Raw genomic sequence first — 16,012 nt, 5'->3', positions numbered from 1 at the left:
CGGTCTAATGTCCATTGCTCGTGTTTCTTGTCCCAAGCAAGTCTCTTCTTATTATTGGTGTCCTTTAATAGTGGTTTCCTTGCAGCAATTCGACTATTTTATTTATTTATTTTTATTTTTATTTCACCTTTATTTAACCAGGTAGGCTAGTTGAGAACAAGTTCTCATTTGCAACTGCGACCTGGCCAAGATAAAGCATAGCAGTGTGAACAGACAACACAGAGTTACACATGGAGTAAACAATTAACAAGTCAATAACACAGTAGGAAAAAAAGAGAGTCTATATACATTGTGTGCAAAAGGCATGAGGAGGTAGGCGAATAATTACAATTTTTCAGATTAACACTGGAGTGATAAATGATCAGATGGTCATGTCCAGGTAGAGATATTGGTGTGCAAAAGAACAGAAAAGTAAATAAATATAAACAGTATGGGGATGAGGTAGGTAAAATTGGGTGGGCTATTTACCGATAGACTATGTACAGCTGCAGCGATCGGTTAGCTGCTCAGATAGCAGATGTTTGAAGTTGGTGAGGGAGATAAAAGTCTCCAACTTCAGCGATTTTTGCAATTCGTTCCAGTCACAGGCAGCAGAGAACTGGAATGAAAGGCGGCCAAATGAGGTGTTGGCTTTAGGGATGATCAGTGAGATACACCTGCTGGAGCGCGTGCTACGGGTGGGTGTTGCCATCGTGACCAGTGAACCAAGATAAGGCGGAGCTTTACCTAGCATGGACTTGTAGATGACCTGGAGCCAGTGGCTCTGGCGACGAATATGTAGCAAGGGCCAGCCGACTAGAGCATACAGGTCGCAGTGGTGGGTGGTATAAGGTGCTTTAGTAACAAAACGGATGGCACTGTGATAAACTGCATCCAGTTTGCTGAGTAGAGTATTGGAAGCTATTTTGTAGATGACATCGCCGAAGTCGAGGATTGGTAGGATAGTCAGTTTTACTAGGGTAAGTTTGGCGGCGTGAGTGAAGGAGGCTTTGTTGCGGAATAGAAAGCCGACTCTAGATTTGATTTTAGATTGGAGATGTTTGATATGAGTCTGGAAGGAGAGTTTAAAGTCTAGCCAGACACCTAGGTACTTATAGATGTCCACATATTCTAGGTCGGAACCATCCAGGGTGGTGATGCTAGTCGGGCGTGCGGGTGCAGGCAGCGAACGGTTGAAAAGCATGCATTTGGTTTTACTAGCGTTTAAGAGCAGTTGGAGGCCACGGAAGGAGTGTTGTATGGCATTGAAGCTCGTTTGGAGGTTAGATAGCACAATGTCCAAGGCCTGATTCACGCAATCCCCTCTGAACAGTTGAAGTTGAGATGTGTCTGTTACTTGAACTCTGTGAAGCAGATTGGGCTGCAATCTGAGGTGCAGTTAACTCTGGATTTATGTGGATTTATGGATTTATCCTCTGCACCAGAGGGAACTCTGGGTCTTCCTTTTCTGTGGTGGTCCTCATAAGAGCCAGTTTCATTATAGTGCTTGATGGTTTTTGAGACTGCACCTGAAGAAACTTTCAAAGTTCTTGAAATGTTCCGTATTGACTGACCTTCATGTCTTAAAGTAATGATGGACTGTCATTTCTCTTTGCTTATTTGAGCTGTTCTTGCCATAATATGGACTTTTACCAAATAGGGCTATCTTCTGGATACCACCCTTACCTTGTCACAACACAACTGATTGGCTCAAACGCATTAAGAAGTAAAGAAATTCCACAAATTAACTTTTAACAAGGCACACCTGTTAATTGAAATGCATTCCAGGTGACTACCTCATGAAGCTGGTTGAGAGAATGCCAAGAGTGTGCAATGCTGTCATCAAGGCAAAGGGTGGCTATTTGAAGAATCTCAAATCTCAAATATATTTAGATTTGTTTAACACTTTTTTTGGTTACTACATGATTCCATATGTGTTATTTCATAGTTTTGATGTCTTCACTATTATTCTACAATGTAGAAATAGTACAAATAAAGAAAAACCCTTGAATGAGTAGGTGTGTCCAAACCTTTGACTGGTACTGTATTTCAATGACTACTACTGCTATATGTACCAGTGAGTTGTGAAGACAGAGCTGTGTATTTCTCCTACATGCCTTCAAGCATAGCGATGGTCCTGTACGATCCTATGATCATGCCGAGATGAGAAGTGAGCTGAGTTGTCTATAAATAAGACATTAGTCATTAAATTATCTACTCTGCGGCGAGAATCTTGCATGTATCAACAATGCAAATTTGCCAATTAAATAGTGTGAAGGAGCCTTTGATGTTACTTTAGTGAGTTATTGTCTGTAATCCTCCTTTGCTGATCATATATTTCATATTATTCTATTTCCACTGTGTTTTGGTTATAGGCTATTTATGGATATTAATTTGATGGATGCCATGAAGGTGCATGCACTGTGTATATACAATAATCAAATGTTATTGTAGAGAACTGCGGGGCAGGAAAGCGAACCGTGGTTCCTGGCGTGAAAGGTAAACACCCTACTCATCACACCAATAGGATTAATGGGAATTGGAACTTGGCTCATATAGCAAGGATCACTACATGCGTTAACATTTTGTGGTTGCCAAATGGGACCCTATTCCGTTCATAGTGTATTACTAGTCATACTTGAGTTTATAGTGTATTAACTGTCATACTTGAGTAAACGGAAATATACCTTAATAGAAAAGTGAAATTCATCCAGTAAAATACTACTTGTGTAAAATTCTAAAAGTATTTGGTTTTAAATATACTTAGTATCAAAAGTAAATGTAATTGATAAAATATACTTAAGTATCAAAAGTAAAAGTATCATTTGTATCAATGTATGATTTGAAAATTCCTTATACTAAGCAAACCAGATGGCACAATTGTCAGGTTTTTTAAATTTTATTTACAGATAGCCAGAGACACACTCCAACACTCAGACGTCATTTACAAATGAAGCATTTGTGTTTAGTGAGTCCGCCAGAACAGATGCAGTAGAGATGACCAGGGATGCTCTCTTGATAAGTGTGTGGACCATGTTTTGTCCTGCTAAGAATTCAAAATGTAACAAGTCAGGGAAAATGTGTGGAGTAAAAAGTACATTATTTTCTTCAGGAATGTAGTGAAGTAAAAGTTAGAAAACATCTAAATAGTAAAGTACAGATACCCAAGAAAACTACTTATGTAGCCTTTTAAAGTATTTTTACTTAAGTACTTTACACCACTTCCTGGTATTTCACTCACTGAGCAATTGCTATGGTAACGATATACATGCTTGGAGACAGACAGGGAAGGCCATGAGTGACATTTAATTCCCTGAGTCAAACATCCTGACAATACACAGCCTCATCTCTTCCAGATGGAGGGGGTGTGAGAGAGAATGACAGAGGCATAAAAATAGAAAGCTACAAACCTGTCATTTCCTCTCTCTGGGAGATATTATTATTAGACTGATTGTCAAATTATTATACATTTTGCTCAACAGAGCGCTATCAGCATCACCAGGGGCTGGGGGGGGGGGGGGGGGGGGGGGTCTGTGTGTGTGTGTGTGTGTGTGTGTGTGTGTGTGTAACTACACTTATAGTAGTAAACAAACAAAAATATGACAATTTGTTAGTTCCCACAGGGTAAAATGTTATTTGTAGGGGGTTTGTTGTTAAGGTTAGAATTACTGTCAGGGTTAGAATTAGGGTTAGTTTTAGGGTTAGATTTTGGGGATAAGGTTAGGAAAAAAAGGATTTTGAATGGGACTGAATTGTGTGTCCCCACAAGGTTAGTTATACAAGACTCTGTGTGTGTGTGTGTGTGTGTGTGTGTGTGTGTGTGTGTGTGTGTGTGTGTGTGTGTGTGTGTGTGTGTGTGTGTGTGTGTGTGTGTGTGTGTGTGTGTGTGTGTGTGTGTGTGTGTGTAAGATATTCCTCTGGAACCAGAACAGCTAAGGTAATCAACAATTCTGCAACGTAACTCAACCAAGACGGTACAGTGCCAGAAATCCATCCACTCTCAGACAGGGACCAGTCAGATGAAGAAGTGATGGAGATGGAAGCAGTTCAAGGCAGGACAATGCTGCCAATGCCAATGCTGCCAGTGCTGAGTCTTCCACAGAGATGAACAGACGTAGGATTTTAATTTGAGACAGTTTGCTACAGCCGGAAAATAATCCTGCAGCAACAGGAAATGTGAATTATTATGTGGAATATAATTTATGGATTTTTTTTGTAGGGGTTGATACATTTTTCTTTAGGGCAAATCAAGTCTAACATTTTAAAGAGTAAATTACAAAAATATAGAATCCTTCTTAACCTTGAATACACTACAAATGTGCATGTACTGCTGTGCTGGAAAATTCTCAGCAACAAAAGAGTAATCAAATGAAGATCCTACATCTGTACATCGGTGTTATGTTTTCATACTGAGAGAGGTAGGAAAATAATAAAAATACAGTAGTACATACAGTAATACATTTTGTCATTATTTACCACCACCCACAGCACAAACCCTCTGGGCACACCACATAATTTCAACATGGAAATGTGGGTAATATTTGGTTGAGACGTTGATCAATGAGATTTCAACCTTTATTCACCCACTCAAAAAGACAGCCAGAAGTTGGTTGTATACTCAATGTGTTATCACTGTGCTTTCAACCATCTGAAAGCACAACCAAGTTCAAATGGGAATACAATTTCAGATATATTGTATTTATGCAACAACTTAATGTGTTACCACTGTGCTTTTTAGTTTAGTTGAAGAACCGAATCCTACATATAATTTGTTAACTTCTCGACAAGTTATTACACTTTTTACTGTATTGCAAAAGTGATATTGAATTATGTTTGGTTGTCAACGCAACCAAATATCAACATTTGATAGAGATTTACACTACCCTTCAAAAGTTTGGAGTCACTTAGGAATGTCCTTGTTTATGAAAGAAAAGCAACTTTTTTGTCCATTGAAATAACATCAAATTGATCTGAAATACAGTGTAGACATTGTTAATGTTGTAAATTACTATTGTAGCTGGAAACGGCAGATATTTTATGGAATATCTACATAGGTGTACAAGGCCCATTATCAGCAACCATGACTTCTGTGTTCCAATGGCACATTGTGTTAGCTAATCCAAGTTGATCGTTTTAAAAGGCTAATTGATCATTAGAAAACTCTTTTGCAATTATGTTAGCACAGCTGAAAACTGTTGTTCTGATTAAAGAAGCAATAAAACTGGCCTTCTTTAGACCAGTTGAGTATCTGGAGCATCAGCATTTGTGGGTTTGATTACAGGCTGAAAATGTCCAGAAAGAAAGCACTTTCTTCTGAAACTCGTCAGTCTATACTTGTTCTGAGAAATTAAGGCTATTCCATGCGAGAAATTGCCAAGAAACTGAAGATCTCATACAACGCTGTGTACTTCTCCCTTCACAGAACAGCACAAACTGTCTCTAACCAGAATAGAAAGAAGAGTGGGAAGCACCGGTGCACAACTGAGCGAGAGGACAAGTACATTAGAGTATCTAGTTTGAGAAACAGACGCCTCACAAGTCCTCAACTGGCAGCTTCATTAAATAGTAACCGCAAAACACCAGTATCAACGTCAAAGGTGAAGAGGTGACTCCGGGATGCTGGCCTTCTAGACAGAGTTGCACAGAAACAGCCATATCTCAGACTGGCCAATAAAAAGAAAAGATTAAGATGGGCAAAAGAACACAGACACTGGACAGAGGAACTCTGCCTAAAATGCCAGCATCCTGGAGTCGCCTCTTCACTGTTGACGTTGAGACTGGTGTTTTGCGGGTACCATTTAATGAAGCTGCCAGTTGAGGACTTTCAAAAACAAGGACATTTCTAAGTGACCCCAAACTTTTCAACGGTAGTGTATATTTTGTGCAACTGACTTAGTTTGGCTTTATATCCAGTTTGTCTTCAAATTAATTACATATACAGTACCAGTCAAAAGCTTGGACACAACTACTCATTCAAAGATTATTATTATTATTTTTTTTAAATGTTCTAAATCAAAATGATGAAATAACACATTTGAAACATCTAGTAACCAAAAAAAGTGTTAAACAAATCAAATAAAAAGTAGCCACCCATTGCCTTGATGACAGTTTTGCACACTCTTGGAATTCTCTCAACCAGCTTCATGAGGTGAGGACCCTCGGAGTGTGGTGTCAGGAAAATAACCTCACACTCCAAATCAACAAAAAAAGGAGATGATCGTGGACTTCAGGAAACAGCAGAGGGAGCACCCCCCTATCCACATTAACGGGACAGTAGTGGAGAGCGTGGTGAACAGTGCCTCTTCAACCTCAGGAGGCTGAAGAAATTTGGCTTGTCACCGAAAACACTCACAAACTCTTACAGATCGAGAGCACAATCGAGAGCATCCTGTCTGGCTGTATCACCACCTGGTACGGCAACTGCTCCGCCCACAACTGTAAGGCTCTCCAGAGGGCAGTGAGGTCTGCACAGCGCATCACCGGGGGCAAAGTACCTGCCCTCCAGGACACCTACACCATCCGATGTCACAGGAAGGCCATAAAGATCCTCAAGGACAACAACCACTCGAGCCACTGCCTGTTCACCCCGCTATCATCCAAATCAAATCAAATCAAATTTATTTATATAGCCCTTCGTACATCAGCTGATATCTCAAAGTGCTGTACAGAAACCCAGCCTAAAACCCCAAACAGCAAGCAATGCAGGTGTAGAAGCACGGTGGCTAGGAAAAACTCCCTAGAAAGGCCAATACCTAGGAAGAAACCTAGAGAGGAACCAGGCTATGTGGGGTGGCCAGTCCTCTTCTGGCTGTGCCGGGTGGAGATTATAACAGAACATGGTCAAGATGTTCAATGTTCATAAATGACCAGCATGGTCGAATAATAATAAGGCAGAACAGTTGAAACTAGAGCAGCAGCACAGTCAGGTGGAAGTTGAAACTGGAGCAGCAGCATGGCCAGGTAGACTGGGGACAGCAAGGAACATCCAGAAGGCGAGGTCAGTACAGGTGCATCAAAGCTGGGACCGAGAGACTGAAAAACAGCTTCTATTTCAAGGCCATCAGACTGTTAAACAGCCATCACTAACATTGAGTGGCTGCTGCCAACATACTGACTCATCTCTAGCCACTTTAATAATGGAAAATTCGGGTCTCCCGGGTGGCGCAGTGGTTAAGGGCGCAGTGGTTAAGGGCGCTGTACTGCAGTGCCAGCTGTGCCACCAGAGACTCTGGGTGCGACCGGGAGGTCCGTGGGGCGACGCACAATTGGCCTAGCGTCGTCCGGGTTAGGGAGGGTTTGGCCGGTAGGGAAAATCCTTGTCTCATCGCGCACCAGCGACTTCTGTGGCGGGCCGGGCGCACTGCGCGCTAACCAAGGTTGCCAGGTGCACGCTGTTTCCTTCGACACATTGGTGTGGCTGTCTTCCGGGTTGGATGGCGCTGTGTTAAGAAGCAGTGCGGCTTGGTTGGGTTGTGTATCGCATGACTTTCAACCTTTGTCTCTCCCGAGCCCGTACGGGAGTTGTAGCGATGAGACAAGATAGTAGCTACTAAAACAATTGGATACCACAAAATTGGGGAGAAAAATAAAACAAATAATGGAAACTTGGATGTAATAAATCACTAGTGACAAGTTTCACTGGTGACTAGTCACTTTAAACAATATATAATGTTTACACACCCTACATTACTCATCTCATATGTATATGCTGTACTCTATACCATCTACTGTATCTTGCCTATGCCGCACGGTCTTTGCTCATCCATATATATTTATATGTACATATTAATTCCTTTACACGTGTGTGTATAAGGTAGTTGTTGTGAAATTGTTAGATTACTTGTTAGATATTTTCGCTACACTCACTACACTCGTATTAACATCTGCTAACCATGTGTATGTGACCAATAACATTTGATTTGATTTGACTCACCTGGAATGCATTTCAATTAACCTTGTTAAAAGTTTGTGGAATATCCTTCCTTCTTAATGCAGTTATGTTGTGACATGGTAGGGTTGGAATACAGAAGACAGCCCTATTTGGTAAAAGACCATGACCATATTATGGCATTACAGCTCATGTAAGCAAAGAGAAACGATAGTCCATCATTACTTTAAGACATCAGTCCATATGGAACATTTCAAGAACTTTTCGTTTCTTCAAGTGCAGTCGCAAAAACTCATCAAGCGCTATGATGAAACTGCCTCTCATGTGGACCCTCACAGGAAAGGAAGACCCAAAGTTACCTCTGCTGCAGAGGATACGTTCAGTAGAGTTAACTGCACCCCAGATTGCAGCCCAAATAAATGCCTCACAGAGTTCAAGTAACAGACACATCTCAACATCAACTGTTCAGAGGAGACTGCGTGAATCAGGCCTTCATAGTTTAATTGCTGCAAGGAAACCACTACTAAAGGACACCAATAATAAGAAGAGACTTCCTTGGGCCAAGAAACACGAGCAATGGACATTAGACCGGTGGAAATGTGTCCTTTGTTCTGATGAGTCCAAATATGAGGTTTTTAGTTCCAATCACCGTGTCTTTGTGAGACGCAGAGTATGTGAACGGATGATCTTCGCTTGTGTGGTTCCCACCGTGAAGCATGGAGGAGGAGGTATGATGGTATGGGGGTGGTTTGCTGGTGACACTGTCAGTGATTTATTTAGAATTCAAGGCACACTTAACCAGCATGGCTCCCACAGCATTCTGCAGCCTTACGCCATCCCATCTGGTTTGAGGTTAGTGGGACTATTATTTGTTTTTCAAAAGGAAAATGACCCAACACCCCTCCAGGCTGTGTAAGGGCTATTTTATCAAGGAGCAGAGTGGTGGAGTGCTGCATCAGATGAACTGGCTTCCACAATCACCTGACCTCAACCCAATTGAGATGGTTTGGAATGAGTTGGACTGCAGAGTGAAGCAAAAGCAGCCAACAAGTGCTCAGCATATATGGGAACTCCTTCAAGACTGTTGGAAAAACATTCCTCATGAAGCTGGTTGAAGATTTAAGATGGCGCCAAAGAACATGGCTGACGTTTTATGTTCTCCCAACCAATTGTGCAATTTATTTTTAATTTTTTTGCATTTGTGTAACTTGTTTTTTAACTTATCCGAAAATAACTTCTGGACATCAGCAAAGCGATTACTCACCACGGACTGGAAGAAACATTTTCCTTTAACGAGTCCGATGAGAAGGATATCCTGTTTTCACTGGAACAGGCCCAGATCCATGCCTTTTGCGTGAAGAAAAGATGCCGGAAAAGGGGACGCAAATCGGGGATCCTTCTGAGAATCCGTAGGCGAGTGAGTAAACTCCCAATGCCTTACAAAATTGATGACCTACTATTAAGATTATCCTACCAATGGGATATTAAAAACTGTAACATCTTATGTTTCACCGAGATGTGGCTGAACTAAGAAACGGACAATATGGAGCTCGTCGGATTTTCCATGCACCGGCAGAACATAGACAAGACCTCTGGTAAGACAAGGGGTGGGGGTGTGTGTCTTTTTTGTCAATAACAGCTGGTGAGCGATGTCTAATATTAAAGAAGTCTTGAGGTATTGCTGTCGACCACACTATCTACCAAGAGAGTTCTCATCTGTATTATTCGTAACGGTCTATTTACCACCACAAAGCGAAGCTGGGTCTCAACCAACTCTATAAGGCCATAAGCAAAGAAGAAAATGCTCACCATGAAGTGGCACTCCCAGTGGCTGGGGACTTTAGTGCAGGCAAACTTAAATCAGTTTTACCAAATTTCTATGAGAATGTCACATGCAACCACAGAAGAAAAAATGCTAGACCACCTTTACTCCACACACAGAGACGCATACAAAGCTCTCCCCCGCCCTCCATTTGGCAAATCTGACCATAATTCTATCCTCCTGATTCCTGCTTACAAGCAAAAACTAAAGCAGGAAGTACTCGCTCAAAAGTGGTAAGATGACGCAGATGCTACACTACAGGACTGTTTTGCACAGACTGGAATATGTTCCGGGATTCATCCAATGGCATTGAGGAATACACCACCTCAGTCATCGGCTTCATCAATAAATGCATCGATGACGTAATCCCCACAGTGACTGTACGTACATATCCCAACCAGAAGCCATGGATTACAGGCAACATCTGCATCGTGCTAAAGGCTAGAGCTGCCGCTTTCAAGGAGTGGGAGACTAATCTGGACGCCTATAAGAAATCCTGCTCTGCCCTCAGACGAACCATCAAACAGGCAAAGTGTCAATACAGGATTAAGATTGAATCCTACTACATCGGCTCTGACACTATTCAGATGTGGCAGGGCTTGAAAACTATTACTGACTACAAAGGGAGACCCAGATGCGAGCTGCCCAGTGACGCGAGCCTACCAGATGAGCTAAATCCCTTTTATGCTCACTTCGAGGCCAGAAACACTGAAGCATGCACTAGAGCACCAGCTGTTTTGAATGACTGTGTGATAACGCTCTCAGTAGCCGATGTGAACAAAACCTTGAAACAGGTCAACATTCACAAAGCCTCTGGGCCAGACGGATTACCAGGATGTGTACTCAAAGCATGTGCGGACCAACTGGCAAGTGTCTTCACTGACATTTTCAACCTCTCCCCGACCGAGTCTGTAATATCTAATGTTTCAAACAGACCAACATAGGAGGTTACCTTTGCTTCCTTGGGCACAGGCCCAAGGAAGCAAAGGTAACCTCCCTAAATGATTACCACCCCGTGGCACTCACGTCGGTAGCCATTAAGTACTTTGAAAGGCTGGTCATGGCTCACATCAACAGCATCCTATCGGACACACCCGAGACCCACTCCAAATCGCATACCGCCCCAACAGATCCACAGATGACGCAATCTCAATCGCACTCCACACTGCCCTTTCCCACATGGACAAAAGGAACACCTATGTGAGAATGCTGTTCATCGACTACAGCTCAGCATTCAACATCATAGTGCCCACAAAGCTCATCACTAAGCTAAGGACTCTGGGACTAAACAGCTCCCTCTGCAACTGGATCCAAGACTTCCTGACGGGCAACACCCAGGAGGTAAGAGTAGGCAACAACACGTCTGCCATGCTGATCCTCAACATTGGGGCCCATCAGGGGTGTGTACTTCAGTCATTTGTATTTTTGCTTGAGATGGAAACATGTAAATTATTGATTTGTAGAAAAACTGTAATTAAAGCCAAACTAAGTCAGTGGCACAGATGGAACTATCCAAGCAGAAGATAAATCTCCTTCCAAACATAAGTGCCTTTGAACGGGGTATAGTAGGAGATGCCAGGCGCACCGGTTTGAGTGCGTCAAGAACGGCAACGATGCTGGGTTCTTCACCCTCAACAGTATCCCGTGTGTATCAAAAATGGTCCACCACCCAAAAGAAATCCAGCCACCTTGACACAACTGTGGGAAGCATTGGAGTCAACATGGGCCAGCATACCTGTGGGGGGAGGTGGGGGGGTGCAACTTAATATTAGGAATTTGCTAAACAGGGCTGGGTTTGTTAAAACCCTGGGCGGGAGACCAAATGGTTGGCTGTAGATAGATGAGCTCTCCATTAGGAGGTGCTTCCCAGCTCTGATATTGTTTGAAAGGTACAAATTCAACATATTTTATACAAGCTTTATAAAAAGATGTGTTAATATGATGACATAATCCTGTGGTTGAAATTTCACCATAAAACAACAGTTTACGTGGTTGACTTTTTTGCAAATCCAATATATTATCCACGTAGATTCCATGTCACATGTCACAAATTACGTTGAAACAACGTTGATTCAACCAGTTTGTGCCCAGTGGGGACTGTGGTGGTGGAATTATCTTCATCTTACATCTCCAGGAAGCCCAAGAGCTCAAACACCAGACTTGCCGCGTCTTCAAATACAACAGAGGACAGCTTTTTAATAATGCATCGGCCAATGTCTGGTACCCATAATGGAGGTACCAGGCAAACAGGACAGGAAGCGGTTTGGGCAAGCCGATCCCTGTGTGTCACACAAATCTAAATTGAATCTGCACCGACCGCTGGGAGGCCGCTCTACACAAAGAAAAACAAATTAGAGTTAAATCAATGCCCTCGGAGATACGAGGACTGAACACGAGCCATCCGTGATGAAGTCTGAGCTGAACGGTCGCTGGGTGGGTGGGCGGGGTGTCCCTATTGGAAATCATTAAGAAGACACCTTGCTTTGAACTGTGGCACAGTATAAATAAAGGCCTAAGATCTCAGTTTTAACTAAAGGAAACCCCTTCACAATGGATGGAGAGAATGCAGGAGGGGAAGGATTCAACACTGGGTGAGAGAGAAATAGAGAGGATTCTGGAATACAGAGAATAGGAGAGAGAGGAAGGGAAGAGAAAAGAATGAATGGCAATGCCCTGTGGTCATCAGTGTAAGAGCAGTGCCTTTTGTGCTGTATGAAATTAGAATGAATATACCTTTAAAGCTATATTAGCGCTAAACTGCTCATGCCCTGAGGAGTGTCACAGTGTCTAAGCTGCCCAAAAGGATGGTGAAGAGATGATGGACAGGAGAGAAGGAGACTCGAGTTCCACAACAACAGAGAAAGGTAAGGAGAGAGGAAAAAGAGAGATATAAGAGCCTTATGTCTGCTGTCACATTGACTTGTGCTCTTGTCTCCTGTCAAAACAACTTGTTTGCCAACAGAGCATCTGAGAAAAATGATGAGGAAAAACAGAACAATATTTAGATGTCATAAAGTAATGCAGTATGGCAATTGGCAATTGGCAAGACATCAGAGAGAATTGTTGCAGGCTGCTTAATCACACTCAGCTTTAACCAGAGACTCCATTCCCAATTAGCATGTGATTAGTTGGAAAGTAAATTAATTCAAAACAGGTGTGCTCTCTTAATTTGATCACTCTGTTGTCTCAGAGAATTGTCCTGTGCTACAGGAAATGCAAATTGTAGTGTATTCAAGGTTTGAAAAGGCTTCTAAAGTTTGTAATTTCCCAGTTAAAATATCAGACTTGATTTATCATTTATCAACAAAAAATGTATCATTCCCTTACAATTAATTAGAATCCAAGTAATATTTCACATTTCCTGTTGATGAAGGATTATTTTCCTTGTATTAGAACCTGTTCAAATTAAGATATCATATAAGTACACAAACACATAAATGATGAAGCTTCTCAGAGTATGAGTGTTGATCTAAGTCAGTTTTGCCTTTTAGATAATAATGGATAAGATTACCTAGACAGGGAGAACCTGATCCATATCAGCACTACATCTCTGAAACACTTTCTCCAGGTCCTGGAGAATGAACCAAATCCAGCTCTGTGACTGAAAAAAATGGTATTTTATTTAATAGAAATAGCCAAATCTATGTGTTGTCGTATGTAAAGCTGAATGGTCCAGACAATTCAACCCCACAGTGGAATCTAATAGAATCTCCTCTGTTTCCATCTCATTAAGTCAGGGTGATGGCATTGAACAGTAACAGCAGAATTGGAAAAACATAGATGTCAATATCCAAAGTATATGCTATTAACAAAAAGAGCTATGGATTGCATGAATTATAGATTCATCGTAGCATGCAAATGTCTGAGTTTCTCAAGGGGTTGGGGTATTGGGAAGGGGGAGTGAGATATATAACCAATTTGGAGATTGCTGGGATATTTATCACCCAGTATGACCTCATGGTCATGCTCCAGCCATTTGTCACAGTCTTGGTCCTTTTTTAAAATGTAACCTTTGTTCAACTAGGCAAGAACTAGGTTAACTAGGTTAAGAACAAAATCTTATTTACAATGAAGGCCTACCGGGGAATAGTGGGTTAACTGCCTTGTTCAGAGGCAGAACAACAGATGTTTACCTTGTCAGCTCAGGGGATTCGACCCAGCAACCTTTCGGTGACTTGCCCAATGCTCTAACCACTAGGGTACCTGCCTTTGATACAGGAGCCCATAGCATACAAATAACCTTACATATCCAACCATTCACGCGCATGCAAACACACACAATGTAACATTTTGTTTTATGTTTTAGCACCACTGAGGTGCTATTCTGCTTCTGGGCTGGGAGCGTATCTGGTAAAATAACCCCATCTCCTGGTCAAATTTGAGAGATTATTTGAAATACTGGGTCTCTCGCAGACATTTGTCCTCACAAGAGTCGTTTTAAACACAAAAATATCCCAACATTCAACACACAAATTTATTATTTCACTTATAATTCACTGTATCACAATTCCAGTGGATCAAAAGTTTACATCACTAAGTTGACTGTGCCTTTAAACAGCTTGGAAAATTCCAGAAGATGATGTCATGACGTTATAAGCTTCTGATAGGCTAATTGACATAATTTGAGTCAATTGGAGGTGTACATGTGGATGTATTTCAAGGCCTACCTTCAAACTCAGTGCCTCTTTGCTTGACATCATGGGAAAATCAAAAGAAATCAGCCAATTATAGACCTCCACAAGTCTGGTTCATCCTTGGGAACAATTTCCAAATGCCTGAAGGTACCACGTTCATCTGTACAAACAATAGTATGCAAGTATAAACACCATGGTACCACGCAGTCGGCATACCACTCAGGAAGAAGATGCGTTATGTCTCCTAGAGATGAACGTAGATTGGTGCGAAAAGTGCAAATCAATCCCACACCAACAGCAAAAGACCCTGTGAAGATGCTGTAGGAAACCGGTACAAAAGTATCTATATCCACAGTAAAATGAGTCCTATATCCACATAATCTGAAAGGCCACTCAGCAAGGAAGATGCCACTGCTCCAAAACCGCCATTGCTTGGTTGCAAATGAGTCTTCCAAATGGACAATGACCCCAAGCATACTTCCAAAGTTGTGGCCAAATGTCTTAAGGACAACAGTCAAGGTATTGGAGTGGCCATCACAAAACCCTGACCTCAATCATATAGAAAATGTGTGGGCAGAACGGAAAAAGCGTGTGCGAGCAAAGAGGCCTACAAACCTGACTCAGCTTCACCAGCTCTGTCAGGAGGAATGGGCCAAAATTCACCCAACTCATTGTGGGAAGCTTGTGGAAGGCTACCTGAAACGTTTGACCCAAGTTAAACAATTTAAAGGCAATACTACCATATACTAATTGAGTGTATGTAAACTTCTGACCCACTGGGAATGCGATGAAAGAATTAAATGCTGAAATAAATAATTCTCTCTGCTTTTATTCTGACATTTCACATTCTTAAAATAAAGTGGCGATCCTAACTGACTTAAGACAGGGAATTTTAACTAGGATTAAATATCAGAACCGTAGGATAAATAAAGGGGGCATATAAGCAGACAATGAAAGCTCTTACATTATTCGATGATGACATTTGTCTAAAACAGGCTATAGGATACATGTGCACCACCAAGTCAGAACAGTAGGCTAAATTATGAGGGGAAAAGGGACCAAATTATTAGGGTGAGGCACATGGGCTAGCTTACTACACAACATACAAATATAGTATTACTGTCTTAGCTACAGTATACATATCTCCTTGGCATATTACATAATTTATGCAACAGCACACAAGACAGTTTAGGACACCTTGTCGTGCTGTGCTCACTTGAACAGGAAGGCAGCGTGGCGGTCCTTCGTGGGAAAATTTTGTCAACAACCTCTGTCATCAAAGTCTGGCATTCTCGGGATTTATGGTGCTTTCAAGACAACTGGGAACTCTGAAAATAGCAAGGCTGAATCATGACGTTAGTGATCTTTAGGTCGGAGCTCTAGAAAGAGGCCCAAGTTCCCGACTTGGAATTCCGAGTTGGATGACCATTCAATACGTATTTTCCCAGTCGGAGCTCGTTTTTTTCAGAGTTCCCAGTTGCCTTGAACTTACTGAAGTCTGAAATTTCCCAGTTCCGAGTTTCTAGTTGTTTTGAACGCTGCAGAAGTCATGCTGGATAGACAATGGCCAATGTTGAGTGTTTATCCTTTTAAGCTTGGAAAAGAGACCCTTAAACCCAGACTTGAACCACACATCCACTGCACTGAATAGCAGACTAGTGATTGCGTCGCAATGCTTGCAGTTAGCCA

This window comes from Oncorhynchus kisutch, linkage group LG18 (assembly GCF_002021735.2).
Source record: "Oncorhynchus kisutch isolate 150728-3 linkage group LG18, Okis_V2, whole genome shotgun sequence".
Taxonomy (NCBI): domain Eukaryota; kingdom Metazoa; phylum Chordata; class Actinopteri; order Salmoniformes; family Salmonidae; genus Oncorhynchus; species Oncorhynchus kisutch.
The sequence above is the reverse complement of the archived record's forward strand: the minus strand, read 5'-3'. Positions refer to the sequence as shown.